Raw genomic sequence first — 10,627 nt, 5'->3', positions numbered from 1 at the left:
TTACGACCTGCCAGGAACTGCTCTGAGCTACTGATGTGCGTTCCCTTATTTAGGTCCCAGGGGACTAGGTCCTCCTGTCGCACCCCACTTTGCAGATGGAAGAAACTGTGGTTAGGAATCTTTCTCAAGCTGTCATTCTGTTAGCAGGAGGAGTAGGGGTGAAGCCCCTCCAGACTGGGTCTGCACCCACTGGCTCTTGCAGGCCTCCTGCCTCTGCGTTCCTTACCGGCTGCATGTTGAACGGATGACTCGGGGTCCGGAATGGCCCAGCGGAGTAGAACCACTGGGATGCAGGAATTTTCTGTATCTGTACTGTGCAGTCAGTAGCCACTGGCCATGTGTGACCAGCGAGCTCTAGGAATGTGGCCAGTGCGATTCAGAAACTGAATTTAAAAACTTTAACTAAGGTAAATTTAAATAGCCACATATGCTGGTGACTACTGTATTGGTCAAGGCAGCTCTAAGAGATAAAGGACAAAATATTTTAGCTATCTTTTCTAACTATCTTACTGTGTAGCCTAGGGCCATCCAAGGAAGGACTTTCTCTGAATGGCTGTGTCTTAGCATCTTTCCACATTGCGAACGTATCCTGCTCTCAGGCTTGAGTGAGTCTGTGCTAAGCCAGCCGAGTCCTAGTCTCTGGGGTCTCCCAGCTCTCTCGCCTCCTGAAGAAAGGCAGAGCCTTGGTTTCTTTCTCACAGAAGCCTCCAGAAGATCAGGCACGCGAGGTGAGGCTGGAAACCAGAGCTGGGCGGAGGGACGGTGTGCCAGACCTACTCTGTGCTGGACCTGGTGTTGGCTGTGCTTCATTTAATCCTGTGAATGATTGGTGACCTGCCTAAAAGTATTCCCACTCCAGTCAAGGAAAACTCTGGAGTTCAGAAGCTCAGGAAGTGGCAGCCAGAGAGGGAAACGTGGCACCAGCTGGTTGTCTGATCCTCCGCCCTGGACTGTGCGGTTAGAAGGAAGTTCTCCTTCGTCCCGATTACAGAGCCGAAGCTCAGCAGGAAAGGGGAGCCTTCAAGACTGACCACCTGCCTGAGGAGGTTGGTCACGTGCTGCCATTGTTCCTGCAGTGATCCAGGTGGGGGTGTTGCAGCCGATAACCGAGCTGGAGACCCATTTTCTATTATTTCCTTTGCGGTGTTGGAGACGGAACCCAGGGCCTCGAGCATGCTACACACACACCGTACCACTGAGCTATCCGCGGTCCGCTGTTCTTACTTACTTCTTTAGTATTACTCATAGCTATGGTGGAAAGTTCTAGAGCTGAGCTGTCTAACACAGGAGCCACACATACCTATTGAGTTTATGAAAAATGGCTCATTGAGCTACATTACAAACAGAAAACACCAGCGTTCAAAGATGTACTGTGAAAAGTCATACAATATCTGAATGGATAGTTTCTATATAGATTTTAGTGAAGTGATCATATTTTAGATCTATTTGTTCAGATACATTTTATTTAAATTTACTTTGCCTGTTTCTTTCACCTTTTGAACGTGGCCACCAGGGCCTTCTAAACTCAGGAGGTGGCTGGCGCCGTATTTCTGTCCAACAGACGGGCCACAGGGCTTTGTGCGTGAGTCTGAATAAAAGCCAGTGACTCTGCAGCTCTGCAGCCAGAGAAGCTGCTTTCTCGTTAAGGCTGCATCGAAGTGGAGCACAGCTAACAGGGGTGCGTGTGCCCTTGGCTCCGCCTCCCTGGGACCCCTCTGCCCCTCTGTGGTCGCTCAGGGCGCTGCTACACACAGAGCTCTTGACACTGCTATGCATCGGCCTGGAGCAGTGCAACCTTTTCTTTCTGGAGCAAGGTGCTTTGTCATCCCTGTGAGGAGGGCAGGCAGTGACACCATGGCACAGGAGAATGACCTGCCCTCTCCAAGGCTGCCTCCAAGGTCATGAGCAAGCCGAGCAGAGCCCACCACCCCGAGCGACCTGAAAGTTCTCTTCCAGCTGATGATATCTACCACAGGCTAGCAGGGGAAGGGATCTTAGTGTCTGACTGTCCCCGACCCCTCCAGGGATGGTGGCACCCTCCCATTTTCCTACTTACTCTCTCCGTTGGAGGTGGAGAGTGCTGGAGTATTCCTCTTTGATGATTTAGAAGTGTGGAGCCTTCCCCTCTTCCCTCTCTCCATCCAGCCCTCTCTTTCCTCTGCACTGCTTTCCTCTGGTTTCCATAGTAACCACCTCTATTGTGTCCCCAACTGTGAAGAGAAACTGTGCAGATGTTTGCAGGGTTCCAGCACCTTCCAGTAGCTGTGTGGATAGTCCCCTTATCTTCCTGCACTAATCTTCTTGTCCTTTTCTTCTCGCACGCTGCCCCTTCCTGCAGGGGCTCCTCGGAGACAGACAGCTCCTTCCTCCCTCAATGCCAGCCTCTGCAGGGCTGAGGGGTGGCAGGGTCTCATCAGGAATCTTAATCTTCCAGGTGACCTCTGACACAGTGACAGGCACCGGTTCTAGGCAACATTCTAACACAAAAGCTCTAGGGGCAGAATCTAAGGCACCAGGGCCCAAGGACAGCAGGGCCTAGCTCTCCACCTGCCGTCCAACAAAAAAAAGCCTGCAGAATAGACAAGGAGAGCCTGGGCCATCTTTGCCCCAGACCTTGCCCTTCTCCCCCACCCAGTCTCTGAAAAGCACCTGACCATGTCTGAGAGCCTGAACATCTGTCTTTATTCTGTGCATTCCTTACTGCAGACACCGCACTAATCAGGGCTCTGCAGACCCACAATAGCAGGGTCACCCACCCCACTGTCCCTGCTCTGGACAGGCCCAGCTGTGACCTGGGGAGGCAATAGGAGTGGACCTCATCTGTCATCTGCTGGAATTGTTTGAAGACGCTCAGGCCCCATTCCTCCTTGGAACTGGACGTCATTCTTTTGGTTACACAAGCCTGACGGCCTGACCATAATAAACATGTAGCTGTAGAGAACCTAGTCCTTTCCAGTGGCTTTATTTATGCACCTCCAGTGAAGGCTGAGCTATATTTAGCATATGATGTCAGTGGGTTGTTTGGATTCTTAGAAATTGGCAGGAAGCCACCTCTCACATGATATATGAAATCACAGATAAATGCCTCTTTTCACCAAAAGAAAAACAGCTTAATAAATGCGGCCCTTTTCTGCTTTCATCTTCCCTCCCTCTCTCTCCTGCAGCCTCCTTCCTCCCCGCCAGCCCCTCTCCCTCCACCTCCTCCAGCCTGCCACGTCTGGGACTTGTCTTTCTGAGGCACAGCTCAGCAGAGCCTGTGAAGTGGAAATGAGTTGCTGGGTATCACAGATCAGAATGAGGCTGTCGGGATACTCCACCGTTTCCCCTCTCCTCCAGCTGGAAGGCTGCCAAAGCGCTCGTGAATCAGACACACGCACAAAAAGGCAAATCTATACGGCGGTGGCTTTATGGGGCTCTGTATTTATGGCACGGCACTCGCTCTGGGTTGCTGTTTTGCAGGGGAAGATGGGAAATAGATAGTGATTCAGGGTTGCCATTAAGTGTGAAAACAGCCCCTGTACAGATTGTGTGTAATAAACCGAGTACAGCGAGAAGCCGTAAGCAGCTCTGGATCTGCCACGCCAGATCAGCCCTGCAGCCCATCAAGTTCAAGCTCCTGATATGCGTGGTGCTTAATACCTGGTGCTCCAGCACATCTCTCTGCTCTCCCTGCTTCCCGTCAGGCTCTTAGTCCATTATGCAAAACTGTTGGAGGGACCGGGTGGGGTTGTGTGTGTGGAATTAAATTAATTCTTGCCCCCCGTGGAGATCAGCGTATACAGCCGGAAGCACAAGATTTAATTACCCTTATCTCAGCTCCTGTAAAAGCCATCGTCATTATTGGTCATGGGCTGGCCCAGTCCCTCTCACCATCAGCTGTAACATTTAACTCGGTGACCCCTGCAGGCCCCGGAAACAGGAAGCAGCAGTTCCAATGTGGTTTATTTACATTCGTTTGTCCTGGCCTTCCCAGTGACCTGTTCTGACCTTGAAGAGATTTGAAAACAAGGGAAGGGCTTATGCTCAGAAGCTGCCTTCTAACACATGCTGTGTCCAGGCTAAGCCGCTCTGGCATGGGGGATCCTTGGTGACTTGGAGAGTTTCAAAATCACTACCAGGACCCTTGAGGACAGCAGCTGGCCTTGCTCCCACACTCACACGTGCAACTGAATTCTGCCAGAACGTTCATCTCATCCTGGATGGCAGAAAGAGCAAAGAGGAGGAGGGAAGCATGAGGACAAATCAGCTCTGTGCTTCCTGTAGATGCCTCCTCTTCTCATGGGGTAAGGAGCAGATGTATGGAGGGATGAACAGACAGACAGATGGATGGATGGATGGATGGATGGATGGATGGATGGATGGATGGATGGATGGAAGAGTAGATGGATGGATGGGTGGATGGATGGGTGGATGGATGAGTGGTTGGATGGATGGGTGGAAGGATAGGTGGATGGGTGGATGGGTGAATGGGTAGATGGATGGGTGAATGGGTGGATGGGTTGGGTGGGTGGGTGGATGAATGGATGAATGAGTAGATGGATGGATTGGTGGATGGGTGAATTGGTGGAAGGATGGATGGATGGGTGGATGGATGGATGGGTGGTTGGATGGATGGGTGGATGGGTGGATGGATGGATGGGTGGATGGGTGGATGGATGGATGGGTAGATGGATGGGTGGATGGGTCAATTGGTGGAAGGATGGATGGGTGGATGGGTGGGTGGATGGGTGGATGGATAGATGGATGGATGAATGGATGGATGAGTAGGTGGATGGATGGGTGGATGTATGGGTGAATGGGTGGATGGGTGGATGGATGAGTGGATGGGTGGATGAGTAGATGGATAGATGGGTGGATGGATGGATGGATGATTGGGTGGATGAATGGTTGGATAGATGGATGGATGGATGGGTGGGTGGATAGTTGGGAGGGAGATAGATGGGAGGGTGCATTAATTAATGCATCAGTGAGCTGTCTGGCAAAAATGAATGCTGGTTGTAGGTAAAAGCTGTTCTCCCATCCAGTCTTCTAGTTAGCCTTCATTTAGGGATTCATGAGAGGAACTACAGATGAGTGGAAGTCTTTACTTTAATAGGCTACCTATTTCTTTCTCAAAATGATGGTGTTGTACCATGACCTTCTAGATCCCTCCCAGTCTCTTAAATTCTCAAGCTCTGTAACTGTGTGATTGTGTGATTTTTTGTCATTAGGAGAAGTACCTAGCTCCTGTCCCCCAGGTAACACAAGTGAGACCTCCCTCTGAGATAAGATCCCCACTGGGAGGCTGGGAGGGCCGGGCCCTGGAGGAGTCAGCGCTCCTCTGAAAGATAGCACACCCCACTGAGAGCTTGCTTGCCCGGCTCTCTATGGGTCTAGGATCGGTTGTAATGATGGCAGTTGTCAGGGTTTGGGTCTGGAATGTCTCCTAAAGGCTCATGTACTGCAGGCTTGGTCCCCAGTGCAGCCGTGTTCAGAGGCAGGGCGCTTGGGAAGCAAATGGATTTTAAGGGTTCTGATCTCATCAGTGGCTTAATCCACTAATGGATTAATAATCTGATGGCATTAGTGGGAGGTAGTAGAAACTGTAGGCGGGCCTTGTGGGAAGTAGGCCTCGGGTGTGCCCTGAAATGGCAACTCTTCCCTGACCCCTTCCTCCCTGCTCTTTGCCTCGACTGCCATGAGTGAGCAGCTTTGCTCCCACACACCCTTCCTCCGTGAGGCTTCTGCAATGGGGCCAGCCGACCAGGGGCCGAAACCTGTGCAAGCGTGAGCCCACATAAACCTTTCTCCCTTTACGCTGATTTTCTCGGGTGTTTGCCACAGGGACAAAATGCTCATGTGTGTGTTGGGGTGCATAGCCCAGGCGTAAGGGCTGCAATTGTGTACGGAGAAAATTAGAGAAGGTTCTCCATTGAAACACCAATGCATATATATACACGTGTGTGTGTGTGTGTGTGTGTGTGTGTGTGTGTGTGTGTGTGGAGGTGGGGTGTGGAGAGGGGAAGGGGAGAAAAACTGATCGTGAGCCGTGAGCACTTGGATTCTATGAGCACGCAGATGGGCATCACCCAAATCTGCAGGACAGTCCAGCAGGCGGGAGCCCAGAGGAGGGCTTGGCAGCTTGTCTCTAGGCGTTCCCTGGCAGCATTATGTCCTACTAAGGGCAGGTCTGTCCTCCTTCTAGTGGGGCCTTCAGCTGATTGGACGAGAACCACCCATGCTACAGAGGGCAAGCTGCTTCACTTAGCCCACTGATTTAAATGTTAATCTCATCCAAAGACATCCTCACAGAAACTTCCAGAATAATGTTCCAGCATATATCTGGGTACCCTGGTCCTGCCAAATTGACCCACAATTAATCACCACGCTGGGGGAGTCAGGCCTGCTGCCAACAGGCCCTGAGCTGGGGGAGGGGGCGCGTGGAAGGCATCACTGCACAGACATTGCAGGTGTGGTGGTGTCCAGCTGAGCCCAGGGGAGCAGCTCCTGGCAGCAGGACCACCGGGAGCCCTCTCCCAGCGCCTCCACAGCTGCCTCTGAAGGCGGGCAGAGCACGCGACACATTGGCTTCCCTCGTCCCCTTGATCCTCGTGATAGGGCGGCAGAGACCAGGAACCGGAGTGGAACAGCAGGGTGAGTCCTCCGGGCCCCACCGGGTGCCGGCGGGGAAGCCAGACTCAACTCGTGGCTGGGCTGCAGACGCCAGGAGCTGCTGCCGGGTGGGCGGTCTCTCTGCGTCACACCTGCTGATGGGTTACATTTTTCAGCTTGAGGATGAGGGAGCTGCGGCCACTCAGCAGGCAGGAACGAGGCAGGCGCCTCTCACAGGTGTGGGGGCTGCGAGGCAGGTGGGAGCTGGTGGCCTTCACCCGTGAACTGCCACGCTCTCCTCGGGTCGCCTCTCCTTTGCGCTGTGGCACACCCCACCCTTCAGTCTGTCTCTGGAGGCTTCTTGATGGCCGGGGTCACCAAGAAGACATCTGTGGGAAGATTTGGAGGTGGAACATGGAACCCCCAAAGTGGAACAGGTTCCACGCAGGCTCAGGCTCCCGAGGCAAGCGTCACCTCGGACGACGTGCCTGCTCGCCAGAAGGGCCTGGGCCTGGCCTCCCCGGAGCAGGGTCCCCGCACTCCAGACCAGGGAAGGCGCTGCCTTGCTGGTGATCTGCCAAAGGTGGGAGCAGGTCCATGTAACAGTCCTCTGGGGCCACGAACGGACAGATGAGGGCAGGGCACTCACAGCCCGAGCGGAGACTCAGGCCTGCCCGCCGAGCAGAGCCAGCCTGCCCAGTCAGGCTCCAGAAGTGCCGGGATCCACAGAGCGAGGCACGCTGGCAGTCCAGGAAGGAAGCCGACCTAGTGTTGGGGATAAGTTCACAGGTAGAAGAACAAGAGCGCAGTCAGGCAGAGGGACCAGCACACACAAAGGCACTGAGGCCCGAGAGCACTTGATTCTGCTCAGCTGGAGTGCACAGCACACGGTGGGAGCCAGAAGGCCTTGCGCCCCACCAGAGTGTGAGTTGGTTCTTCTAGAAAGACCCTGCCTGGCCCTGGCCAAACTTGTCAGAGGCTCTGAAACTTGTGAGCCATGTAAATCTCTGGAATACTGAGCCCTAGCAGGGAGCCAGGGCTGGGTCTCCTGACCTCAGGGAACTTCTGTTCTAGGCAAGGAGCAGGAGTAACGGAACATGGCGGCATGCGGGCAGGAGGAAGTGCCAGACCTGTGGTGGCAGGAGCCAGTGTGGACAGAGGTGGTGAAGGATGGACCAGGGCCTCCTCATGGACTCATAAATCAGGCAAAGCAACTGCTTCCTGCTGCTGACCTGGCCCAGCCCCCCACCAGCCCCTGCAAGCCTCCGTCTCCCTCCTCGAAGGGGACCTCACCTGATCATGTGCTTAGGTCCATTCAAGGGTCAGAACCTCTACCTGGGGTTAGGTAGACCCACCCCATCTTCTCTTAACTGGCCTGGGGGACAAGGATATTCCAGGAAACGCACGAATGGCGAAACTGTCGAAAAGGCAAAGCTGGCAGTGTATGAACGCACTCGTCTGGGCCTGGGAGAGCTTCTCCTCCAGCGTCGGTCAGGGCTCCCGCGTCAGGCTTCAGAGCTAAGTGGGGCCTTTGGGTGCTTCCATGACAAAGAGTTGACCACACACACTGGCAACTCCCTTCTACATGCAGCTGGGGAGATTAGAACGCGACACTGTAAATCAAAAAGCAAGTTACTGCAAGGCGTTGGTGTGACATCGCCGTCCTCCCAGAGTTCCTCCCTGGCAGCACCCACGGTGAAGCTGTTCTGTCAGGCAAGCCCATTCAAGCTTGCGATCCTGCTGTCCTTTGCCCCATGGGCTTGTGATAAAGAGAAGGGACCAAAAAATTCTGCCAAAAATAGCGCCACTGAGAAACCCAAGTGCAGCAAACTGGGGAGCCAGTGCCGTTGAGCCCACTGCCCTTTGTGATGGGAGACTGCGGGGCCTGTTCTGACAGAGACCGAGTGTTCCAGAGCGGACGGCCTCAGGGTTAGCACCAGAGAGACGGGGCGGAAGAGCCAGGGAGAGCTGCATCTGCAAATCCCTGAAGGGAGGGAAGGGCGTGCAGAGCTCACGTTGCAAACCCAGACTTTCCAAGAGCATGTTGAGACAGACCCTCCAGGACAGGTTTGCTGCAGGCCTGGGACTTGCCCTGGGCTGCTGCAGCCTGGAGAGTCCTCTAAAAAGAATATAATGAGCTGTCCTCTCCCTGGGACCCATGTTACTCCCCAGTCACTCTCTTCCTGGGTCTTCAGTTCCCCAGCAGAATCCTAAGGGACCAAAGAGGGAATGCTCCTCCCAAGCAGGAACCAACCACGAAGGCCCGGGGGAAATGGAAGCAAGGCCGGCGACGGCTGGGCCACGGAGGGCACAGAGCTCCAGAGCAAACGCTCTGGATGAACCGTCCGAGTTCCTGGCTCTGCTGCCAGCTCTCAGGAGAAGGAGGGCAGGCTGGCTTGGAAGGTCTGAGTCCCTGCTCCTGGGGGTGGAACCGGGGCCTCCAGGACACCCACCTGCCCGTGACAGTGACCGTTAATGCTCACTGGTGGGAGGCACCTCTGCACAGGTCCTGCCTTTGCTGTTGTCCCATTGGAGGGCACCCTCCTGACCCTCAGGACGGGCTGGCCTCCTGGACTCCCACTTAGGAGGAGGCCATGGAGTCTCAGGAAGGAGCAAAGAGCCCCAAGGAGCACGGCTGGAAGCGGCTGGGTCGGAGGCTAAAGCCAGGTGTGCAAGGTCTCAGTCCGGTGGTGTCTGCAAGAGGAATCCCCCAGCCTGCCCCAGAGGCCGTGGCTGCTGTCATACGCAGGCTATTCGTACGTTCCCAGGCGGAGACTGGGTCCCACCCTTCAGATCCCATTCACCACAAGAAACAAGGACTCACATTTTAACCAGACTTTAAAGTGGGTGCAAATATCTATGTGGCAACCGAAAGCCCGATCTATGTTGTGTTTATGAAGACTCCAGAAGAAGAGAGCGAAGGCGAGGGAAGACTGCCAGCTGAACTTCCACGGTGCGGCTCTGGAGAAGTTGGCCTGGGGCGATGCGCGGCTCCGCAATGTGGGGCCCAGGAGTCGCTGCTCTGTGATCGGCACCGCCCTCCCTTCCAGCGCCTTCCGTGGGTGCTTCTGATCACTCTAATTAGCGCACTCACCTGGCCAGGCTCCCTCACTCCCGCAGGCTGTCTTTCTTGTCACTCACAACAGGCTCCTGCAAGCAGAGTGGTCCCTGGGGAGGTTCCCCTGGGACCCTTTCTTGGGCATCTTTAAACAGCTGTCACTCTGTCCCAGTTGTTTTTCAAGAAGGAGGTCCCCAGGGCTTCAGTGAGGCAGACTTGAACTTGACCCCCCATGGTGATCTGTTTACTTACGTTGCCCCCAGGGAAGGGGTGCCAAGCCCCGGGTGCCCACGGGTGGATCCTGGCAACTCCTCAGCAGTACAGCTCACCACCTGCTGTTTTCCACCCAGAACATATGCTTGGACACGTAAGGGTGCTGGTGGTTCCTGCAAAGCAGACTCCTCCCGAGGCGCCTGAGACTTCCCTACAGACCAGCATCACAACCCAGGGCCGTCTGTCAGCACAGCATCTGAGGGGAGCACGCAGGCTGCACTTGATGGGCTGGTGTGATGGAGGGGGTCATTCTGCCCTTGAGCCTGAACCTTATTTGCAAGTATTTTTAAATACCCTCTTAGCTACTTCTCCTAAGGCCCAGAGCTGATGGGCAGGTATTGTGCTGGTTTTGAAAATAAGAAAACGGAGAGAAATGTGGTCAGGAATGCACCCCTGGAGTGAGAGGGCCTGAGTCCCGAGAAGCGAGTTACCCTGAGCCACATCCTGGCTCATCCTGGCTCCCTGGGTACCCAGGACTCTCACTGGGGAGGATGGCCCTCACGCATGGCTTCATCCAGGACGGCCTCAAACATGACCTGTGCGGGACACAGCCGTCTGCTCTTTCTCATTGGCCCCAGCAGGCTCTCGGGGGCAAGGAGCTGCTGTGAACATGAGCATCAGCGCCGTCAGCAGAGATGGCCCTGCTCCCCACCTCAGCCAGCCAGCACTGAAGAAAGGGGCATCTTAAAATACAAGCCTCTTACA

The 10,627-nt window shown here is 54.6% G+C and overlaps 1 long non-coding RNA gene across 1 annotated transcript; it reads left to right on the top strand.

Moving 5' to 3' along the window:
* Positions 1–3,929: 3,929 nt before the first annotated feature.
* Positions 3,930–10,257, top strand: LOC306641682. Its single transcript, XR_013758244.1, has 2 exons — positions 3,930–4,283; positions 10,000–10,257. It is a non-coding gene; the product is annotated as an uncharacterized lncRNA (long non-coding RNA).
* The last annotated feature ends 370 nt before the right edge of the window (positions 10,258–10,627 follow it).

The sequence above is a fragment of the Sciurus vulgaris genome, assembly GCF_902686455.1.
Source record: "Sciurus vulgaris genome assembly, chromosome: 12".
Classification (NCBI taxonomy): Eukaryota; Metazoa; Chordata; class Mammalia; order Rodentia; family Sciuridae; genus Sciurus; species Sciurus vulgaris.
This window is presented reverse-complemented; position numbering and strand designations above follow the sequence as displayed.